Genomic DNA, 10,422 nt, shown 5'->3' with positions numbered 1-10,422 from the left:
TAAAGTGGTTTCGTTGCTCCCCTGGATGTTTTTGGGGTATAAGAGTATATAAGAGAGGACAATCTAGGTCAGGGGATCCTCGAGGGGCCCACAAGGTCAAGGGGCGTGCCCTCCAATCTTGTGGCCGCCTCGAGGCTCTTCTGACTTGCATTCCAAGTCTCCTAGGTGTCGTCTGGTACAAGAAAAATCATCGCGAAAGTTTTATTCCGTTTGGACTCCGTTTGGTATTCCTTTTCTGCAAAACTCTAAACGAAGGAAAAAAACAGAAACTGGCACTGGGCTCGGGGTTAATAGGTTAGTCCCAAAAGTCATATAAAATAGCATATTAACGCATATAAAACATCCAAAACAGATAATATAATAGCATGGAACAATAACAAATTATAGATACGTTGGAGACGTATCACAATCGCGAGCATGACATCTCCACGGAACCGCTCCATTTCCATGTCTCTAGCCTGGTAGCAAATACCGTCCATCACCTGCATCCTCAAGATATCACGTTGGTGATGTTCTACTTCTTCGGGGACGTCAACTCCACCAAGGATGCGCTCGAGCCTGGCCACCACATCATCGGGATCGAGGTTGACACGGCCGCCAGGGCCAATGATGAGGGCGCAAGCTTCCTGTCCCTTGACTAAATCGCAGAGGTCCTCTTCCCATTTCTTGTGGGGCAGCAGGCTCTCGATGAGCACTGGTGACGACAGCTCTTCGGGTGGGTCGTCGATCATGCCGCCGAGCAGCTCTCGATCTTTTGCACGGTGGATGGCAAACTGCTCATCACACCTCCTCTGCAATATGTCGATTGTGCGCCCAAGGACTAGCACGCCGATATCGGTGCCGATGGGCCATGGTGCCTGCACCGGCCGATGTAGCTCTTGCTCCCCGACCTGCTCCGGCTCGTTCTCCTCACCGAAGATGTAACGCAGGTAGGCGTCGACGTCGAAGCTTTGGTCGTTGCCTGGCATGCTAGGAATAACTAATGGTAGAAGGGTGAGGACTAGATCTGCGTAGAGTGTCGTGACGGTGCATTGCCGCCTGGGTTATATGCAGCAAGCCATTAGCTGGTGGCAGGAAACTGATGAGGGAAGAGGCATGGATTTTCCAATTCACCCATGTGGAGTGCGGGGAGCATTTGTTGGAGCGCAGGAAGCATTCGATGGAGCACACACACAACCCGAAAACTGTATCCGGTGCCACGTGTTATTTATCACACAAGTGTTAGCATAAGGAAACATATGTGTAACTTACTAATCATCGCACATGAATACTCGCAGACGCATCATGTGCGATACTCCTAGCCACCGCAAGCAACTAGTTTGCATTTTTCAAAGTTTTTTGTACACACAGAATCGCACACGAACAAACTGTATTAACCGTCTGTGTTGTAATTTCTCATCGCAAACAGTTCATCCGAGTCAGCTGTTTGCCACGTATCACACACATCTTGTTAAGTTGAACCATTTCCGTTGTTGTAGGATCGAAAGTATGTCTAGAGGGGGTGATTAGACTATTTGACCAAATGAAAATCTAGCATTTTCACAATTTTAAGTCTTGGCAGATTTTAGCAACTTAGCACAAGTCAAGTAATCAACCTACACATGTAATTCTAAGAGTATAGCAGCGGAATGTAAATCATTGCATATGAAGGTAAAGGGGAGGAATTTGGAGGGAGCAAACACAATGTAGACACGAAGATTTTTCACGTGGTTCCGATATGTGGTTCTATCGTACATCCACGTTGATGGGGACTTCAACCCACGAAGGGTAACAGTTGCACGAGTCCACTAAGGGCTCCACCCATGTAGGGTCCATGAAGAAGCAACCTTGTCTATCCCATCATGGCCATCGCCCACGAAGGACTTGCTTCACTAGGGTAGATCTTCACAAAGTAGGTGATCTCCTTGCCCGTACAAACTCCTTGGTTCAACTCCACAATCTTCACGGAGGCTCCCAAGTGACACCTAACCAATCTAGGAGACACCACTCTCCAAAAGGTAATAGATGGTGTGTTGATGATGAACTCCTTGCTCTTGTGCTCCAAATGATAGTCTCCCCAGCACTTAACTCTCTCGGAAAGATGATTTGAGTGGAAAGCAACTTGGGGAAGGCTAGAGATCAAGATTCTTGTGGTTGGATTTAAATATCTTGGTCTCAACACATGAGGAGGTGGTTCTCTCTCAGAAAATTAATGCTGGAAGTGTAGGCACGTTCTGATGGATCTCTCCATGAATGGAGGAAGGGTGGAGGGGTATATATAGCCTCCACACAAAATCTAACCGTTACACACAATTTACCAAACTCGATCGGACCGATTTAGTTCAAAATGTGAACATTAGGATTTTCAGTGGGACCAAAATGTACTCGGTAGGACCGATTTCGTTAGGGTTAGTGCATAACGTAATCTTGGTGAGGCCGATCACATGAACTCGGTGAGACTGATTTCTGTAATAGGAAAACAGAGAGTTCGTCAGGCAAACTCGGTGGGACCGATCGCTCATTTCGGTGAGACCGAAACGTTACGAAAAGGAAACAGAGAGTTTGCATTGCGAACTCGGTGGGACCGATCGCTCATCTCGGTTAGACCAAAATGTTACGACGGGAAACAGAGAGTTTGCAGTCCCATCTCGTTTAGACCGAGATCCCTATCGATGAGACCAAATTGATTAGGGTTACTGGCTATGGCTATGTCAAATGAACTCGGTGGCGCCGGATAGATCAAATTGGTGGGGCCAAGTTTGACTTTTGGTTTGGGACATATGTGTTAATGAGAATGTGGTTGAGGGCTTTTGGAGCATATCACTAAGCATTTTGAGCAAGCACGCCATTAAGCAAGACCTCATCCCCTTTTAATAGTATTGGCTTTTCCTATGGACTCAATGTGATCTTGGATCACTAAAATGAAAAAGTAGAATCTTGAGCTTGAGCCAATATGTGTCCTTTGCATTTTGATGGGTCCACATCTCTAGTCCATGCCATGCCAATCATTGAACTTTCTGAAATGATCATCTTGAAAGAGTATTAGTTCAATGAGCTATATGTTGTTAGGAATTACCAAAACCACCTAGGGATTAGTTGCACTTTCAGCTGTGTTCCCTAATCGAAAACAGTTCTCCGAGTGAAGCGTATGTCGTATATCACACACACCTTGATCTGGCTAACCATTTCTGTTGCACTCCCTAATAGAAACCGTTCATCGGAGCGAACAGTATGCCGTATATCGCACACACATTGATATGGCTGCCTGTTTCTATTGTTCTGCCTCATCGCAAACAGTTCGAATGGATTAACCATGTGCCCTGCATCGCACATGCAACTAAAATCTGAACCGTGTTTGATGGCTCAGCCATCACCAACATTTTGCACCTTTTTTGACGGGTTTTTTTCATCCTTGTTTGCGATTAATGCATCGCACACAGTTTCGTCAAAGGGTCTCTGATCGTAGTGTCGCATTAGAAGCATCCTGCAGTAGTGAAATAACATATATTGTAAGAATGAAATAACTGAGGGGGCCATCCAGGTGCCCACGAGGCACCATGGCACGCCCTGGTGGCTCGTGGGGCCCCTGACCAGCCTCCGGTGCCCATCTTCTGGTATATAAGCCCATTTTCCCTAGAAAAAATAAGGAGGAGACTTTTGAGATGGAGCGCCGCCGTCTCAAGGAAGAACTTGGGTAGGAGCACTTTTGCTCTCCGGCGGAGTGATTCTGCCGGGGTTACTTCCCTCCGGGAGGGGGAAATCGAAGCGATCGCCATCACCAACAGCCCTCGCATCATGGGAGGACCAATCTTCATGAACATCTTCCCTCCGGGTTGCTAGTATTGTTGATGACATCTTGTAGTTGATGCTAGTTGGTATATTTGGTGGAAGATTATATGTTCAGATCCTTAATGATATTCGATACCACTCTGATATTGAACATGAATATGATTTGTCAGTAGTTTACTTTTGTTCTTGAGGACATGGGAGAAGTCTTGTCATAAGTAATCATGTGAATTTGGTATTCGTTCGACATTTTGATGATATGTATGTTGTTGTTTCCCTTAGTGTTGTTATGTGAATGTCGACTACATGACACTTCACCATCTTTGGGCCTAAGACAATGCATTGTGGAGTAGTAATTAGATGATGGGTTTCTCGAGTGAATGCTATGGTTTGGATCCACTTAAGATAAATCTGATTCTTCTAAGAGAATGCTATGGTTTGATTTATCTTAATTCTTCTTTCGTATTTGCGGATGCTTGTGAGAGGGGTGAATCATAAGTGGGAGGCTTGTTACAGTAAGAATAGCACCCTAGCACCGGTCCACCCGCATATAAAATTATCAAAGTAGCGAACGCGGATAGAAAAACATGATGAAAGTGACAAGATGAAATTTCCTTGTCCCTCATGAACGCTTTGCTTATTATAAGAGACCTCCTGGTCTGTACTTTGGTACAAAAAGGATTGGGTTACCTTGATGTAGTTTTTTACCGTTACTACTTACTGCTTGTTAGAAATTATCTTGCCATCAAACTACTTGTTAACGATAATTTCTGTGCTTGCAGAAAATACCTTGCTGAAAACCGCTTGTAATTTCCTTCTGCTCCTCGTTTGCTTTGACACTCTTACTTACCGAACTGACTACGATTGATCCCCTATACTTGTGGGTCATCAGAGTGTAGCTAATCATGACAAGGTTCCTTTGTGTGGAGGTTTTCCATACAAAAGCCAAAAACTTAACTTTTTTGTTATACTTCCTATCATGGAATATTAACTTGAACGCCACTTGTTGGTATCTATACCATCACTCCCCCCGGCAAACATGCATGTGAGGCAACTTTCTGTCCTTTGAGAAAAAGAAAGAAGAGAAAATAGAGATATGGAACCTTGACGGTATGTTAACGTTCATACAAGGCAAGCATAACACAACATCACACATAAACACATAAAACTAAACATGTGAATCGAGTAGAGTTGTGAAACACTTAGCTTTATTTCACTATGCACAGGGTCTGTGTCTGGCTTTGTACAAAGGATTAGATGCCCTGTCGGTAGATTCATACAAATGGTGGTTGCCGGGCAACCTGGCAACCCACGCCTTATGGATAGAACTTGCGAAGATGATCAATAGTCTCTGGGTCGTGCACTGGGGTACCATCTTCAGTTTCTAGATGGACTATGCCTAGCCTAGTGACTCGTACTACCCAATAAGGGCCTTCCAACTTTGGCGTCAACTTGTTTGAATTCTTGGCGGATTGGATCCCTCCATGAATAAGGTCGCCTTCCTCAAGACTCTGGGCATGAACTTTGCGGCTATGGTAGTGGCGCAAAGCTTACTGATAACATGCAACACGTACAATAGCCTGAAGATGATATTCCTCAAGGAGCATGGCGTCATCTTGACGCAGCTACTCTAGCTCAAGGTCATCATAAGCGAGCACTCGAGGTGAACCGTACATCATTCCCATGGGGAGCAGTGCTTCTGGACCATAGACTAGGAGAAGGGTGTTTGTCCAGTAGCTCCATTTGGTTTCGTCCTGAGTGACCAAAGAACCACCAACAACTCATCAACCCAGCGTATTCCGCACTTGTGCAGCTTGTCGGAAGTTCTTGTCTTGAGAACGCGCAACACTTCAAGATTTGCTCTTTTCGCCTGGCAGTTGCTCCTTGGATGAGCAACTAATGCAAAACAAATCCTGCTGCCAAGGTCTTTGAGGTACTGCATGAAGGGGCGGCTCATGAACTATGTGTCATTTTCGGTGATGACCCTGTTAGGCACTCCAAAACGGCAAACAAGTTCATTGAAAAACTTGACCGCTGACTATGTTGTCAATTTCCTTAGTGGTTCTACTTCTGGGCACTTCCTGAACTTGTCGATTGCAACGTACAAGTACTCAATGCCCCCGACAACGTGGGGAAAGGGTCCCAATATGTTGAGCCCCCTGATCGAGAAGGGCCAGGAGAGAGGGATCGTCTGAAGAACTTGAGTTGGCTGATGCGATTGCTTCGAATGAAACTTGCATGCTTCACACTTGGTTACTAGCTCTGTTGCATCCTGGAAGGTAGTGGGCCAATAGAAGCCTTGCCAGAATGCTTTCCCGACAAGGGCTCTTCATCCTATGTGGGAGCCACATATGCCTCCATGTATCTCCGCCAACAACTTTTGTCCATCTTCCCGATAAATACACTTCAATTTCACCCCATTTGGCCTCTTTCTGTATAGGTCATTGCCGACGAACTGATACATACTAGACTGACGGTCTACTCTTTCAGCTTCTTCTTGATCTTTGGGAAGTTCTCCTGTTTAAAGGAATTGAACAATCTGCTATGCCCATGCTAGAGCTTGTGGCTCGACGACAAGGACTAAAGGCACATCTTCATCTATGGCAGCACTAGCATCAACAAAAAGGACTTGGGTTCCTACTGGAGCTTGGTGCTCACTAGCAAGCTTGTTGTTGTTCCCGGTAACATCCTTGCCGACAGCTTCTGGAAGCTCGGCGGGAAAGTAATTGCCGGTGTTTGACATGGCTAGACTGTGTCGGTATTTCCCCAAAGAGGAAGGGATGATGTAGCACAGCTACGGTAAGTATATCCTTAAGTTGTGAAACCAAGGTATCAATCCATTAGGAGAACCAAGAAATACTATGTAAACGGTACAAGCACACAAAGAACAATACTTGCAAACCAACTCGTAAGAGGGGTTGTCAATCCCTCCTTGGTAGAAATATAGATTAGTTTGTAAGAGTTTGGGTAAATAAATCTCGCAAAAACACAAAATAAAATAACTAAAGAAAAAGTGCAGCAACGTATTTTTGGGTTTTTGGAATAATAGATCTGAAAACAAATGTGGAAAAAAATAGATCAGAAAGCAAATATGATAAAAGATAGACCCGGGGGCCATAGGTTTCACTAGTGGCTTCTCTCGAGAAATAGCACACGTAGGGTAAAAAAATTATCGTTGGGCAATTGATAGAAGAACAAATAATTATGACGTTATCCAAGGTAATGATTAATATATAGGCATCACGTCCAAGATTAGTAGGCCGACTCCTGCCTGCATCTAGTACTATTACTCCACACATCAACCGCTATCTAGCATGCATCTAGTGTATTAAGTTCATGGAGAAACGGATTAATTTCAATAAGAACGATGACATGATGTAGACAAGATCTATTCATGTAGGATTATACCCCATCTTGTCATCCTTAATAACAACGATACATGTGTGCCTGACTGCCCCTTCTGTCACTGGGAGAGGACACCGCAAGATCGAACCCATCACAAAGGACCTCTTCCCATTGCAAAAAAACAATCTAGTTGGCCTAACTAAACAAAAGATTCGAAGAAGAAATACGAGGCTATAAATATCCATGCATATAATAGATCAAAAAATTCTCAAATAACATTCATACATAAAAATCTGATCACAAACTCGAACTTCATCAGATCCCAAGAAACACACCGCAAAAAGTCATTATATCATATAGATCTCCAAGACACCATTGTATTGAGAATCAAAAAGAGAGAAGAAGCCATCTAGGTACTGCCTATGGACCCGTGGGTCTATGGTGAACTACTCACGCATCATCTGAGGAGAACCAATGAGGATGATGAACCCGTCTGTGATCGTGTTCCACTCCGGCAGAGTGCCGGAATAGGGCTCTAGATTGGATCTCGTGGTTTTGGAACTTGTGGCGGCTGGTTTTTCGTCGAGTCCCCTAGGGTTTCTGGAATATTTGGGTATTTATAGAGCTAAGAGGCGGTGAAGGAGACCCCCGTGGGCCCACAACCCATCAGGGCGCGCCAAGGGCCTCTAGTGCGCCCCGGTGTCTTGTGGGCCCCACGGGCCTCCCCCAGGTGCTTCCTTGGCTCCCAAGTTGTCTTCTGGTCCAAAAACAATCTCCAAAAAGTTTTGCTGCGTTTGGACTCCCTTTGGTAGGGATCTTCTATAAAGAAAAAACCAGCAAAAACCAAAAACTGGCACTGCGCACTATGTCAATAGGTTAGTCCCAAAAAGTTGCTATAAAATGAATATAAGACATCCAAGTTTGATAATATAATAGCATGGAACAAGAAAAAATTGTAGATACGTCGGAGACGTATCAGTGTTCAACTTTCTTCTCTTTTTCTGCCCTGTCGATGGTGTTATCGATGGCTGAGTCAAATGGAACATAAACGTTCCTAGTTCCACGTGTATCTTAAATGTGGCATGCTTTAACAAATCATCAGCTATGTTGTTCTCCATGCGAGGGATGTGCTCTGTTTGCAACCCATCAAAGTGTTCTTCCAATTTCCTCACTTCATCGACATATGCTTCCATCTATGGGCTCTGATAATCCTTGTTGACTTGTTTCACAACCAAATGCGACTCGCCTCTGATAATGAACTTTCTTATTCCAAGGTCTGCCGTTATCCTGAGACCGGCAAGCAATCCATCATACTCAGCAATGTTTTTTGTTGCCTTCTCCCTTGGAAATGCATCTGAATCACATACATGAGGTACTCTCCAGTGGGTGCGATAAGCAGGACTCTAGGTCCGGCACCTTGCAGCAAAAAAGCTCTGTCAAAGTACATGATCTAGTCTTGGTTTCTTTCTTTGCCGGGGAGAGAGGTTTCTAGAATTTCTTTTTCTGGCCGTGGTGTCCATTCTGCAATGAACTCTACCAAGGCCCTGCTCTGAATTGTTCAAGTACTTTCAAACTTGAGATCAAAGCTTGACAGTTCCAACACCCACTCAACAATCATGTCAGTTCCATCTGGATTTCTCAAGATCCTTTGTATCGGGAAGCGAGTGACGATGGTAATCTGATGTCCTTGAAAGTAGTGGTGCAGTTTCCTTGAGGTCATAAGAAGACCAAAAAGCAACTTCTGCCTGCCAGAATATCTTGATCTACCTCCCTGGAGAAGGGATTGAAAAAATACACTGGTCGCTGCACCAACTTCTTCTTCTACACAACTTGCTGTTCTGATCCATATACTTGCTCTGCACTTGATTTTTCGGCACCAGGACTCGCCGGAGCAGATTCTGGCTTGTCGCTTGACGGGCTTGCATTTTTTGATTCTTCACTTTCAGCTTCCCACTCAGCCACTGGTGCAGTACTGATTACTTGATTCATTGCCACCAAATATAGAAGCAATGGCTCTTGCAGTCTTGGTGCAACCAGAGTTGGCGCAGAGGAGAGGTACCTCTTCAAATCCTGCAGCGTGGCCTCCGCTTTCGGAGTCCATTTCATTGGAACTGCCTTTTTCAAGATTTTGAAAAATGGCAAGGCGCGCTCAGCAGATTTGGAGATGAACCTGCTTAATGCAGCAACACAGCCGGCAAGGCAGCGCACATCTTTGACGCGCTATGGTGCTTCAATCTACTCAATTTCCCTGATCTTGTTGGGATTGGCTTCAGTACTACATTGAGAAACAACGAACAAGAGAAGCTCGTCGAATGGGATGCCAAAACACACAGTTCTTGGGGTTGAGCTTCAGATTGATCTTGCACAGATTTGCAAATATCTCGTCCAAATCCTGTATCAGTGTTGCTCTATCCTTGTTTTTACCACTATATGATCCATGTATGCTTCCACATTCCTGTGTAGCTGGGGCTGAAAACCAATCTGGACTGCACTTGCAAATGTTGGCAGTTTTCAATCTAAAAGGCATACATATAAATCAATACGTGGCACATGGAGTGATAAATGCGGTCCTCTCTTCATCTTCCTTTGACATAAAAATCTGATGATACCCGGAGTAGGCATCACAAAACAACAGCAAGTCACATCCGGTAGTGGAGTCAACAATTTGGTCGATGCACGGCAAGGGATAAGGATCCTTTAGGCAAGCTTTATTGATATTTGTATAGTCAATACAAAGCCGCCATTTGCCATTTGCCTTGCACACTACAACTGGATTGTCCAACCACGTGGGATGGAGTACTCCTCTAACCAAACTTGTTGCTTTCAACTTCTTGATCTCTTCGGCAATAAACTATTGTCGTTCCAAAGCTTTCTTTCATACCTTCTACTTGACGGGCCACGCGTGTGGACAGAGAACAAGGTGGTGCCTAAATACTTCTGTGGGAACACTTGGGATTGCAGATGGTTGCCATGCAAACATGTTGACATTCTCCCATAGGATAGCAATGAGAGCGCTTTCCTATTTGTCTTCAAGTGTGGAACTTATGGTGAAAGTTCCCCCCGGGACGTCCTCCATGGAGGACACTTTCTTCGTCTCTGGTGGAGCAGCTTTGTTCTTCTTGCTCTTGCTGGTAGAGCTCTCTGGCACTTCCTCGACGGGAGCGCAGCACTCCGAAGAGGCGCGCTTTCCGGACTCAGTGGTCTTGCCGGTCTTCTTACTCTTCTTCCCCCCCCCAAGAGCTTTGATTGCAGGAGCATTCGCCTTGGTGGCAGATGCTGCAACTGCCTCCCGGTAGAATTTATCCACACAGA

This window comes from Triticum aestivum, chromosome 4D (assembly GCF_018294505.1).
Source record: "Triticum aestivum cultivar Chinese Spring chromosome 4D, IWGSC CS RefSeq v2.1, whole genome shotgun sequence".
NCBI classification, from domain to species: Eukaryota; Viridiplantae; Streptophyta; class Magnoliopsida; order Poales; family Poaceae; genus Triticum; species Triticum aestivum.
The sequence above is the reverse complement of the archived record's forward strand: the minus strand, read 5'-3'. Positions refer to the sequence as shown.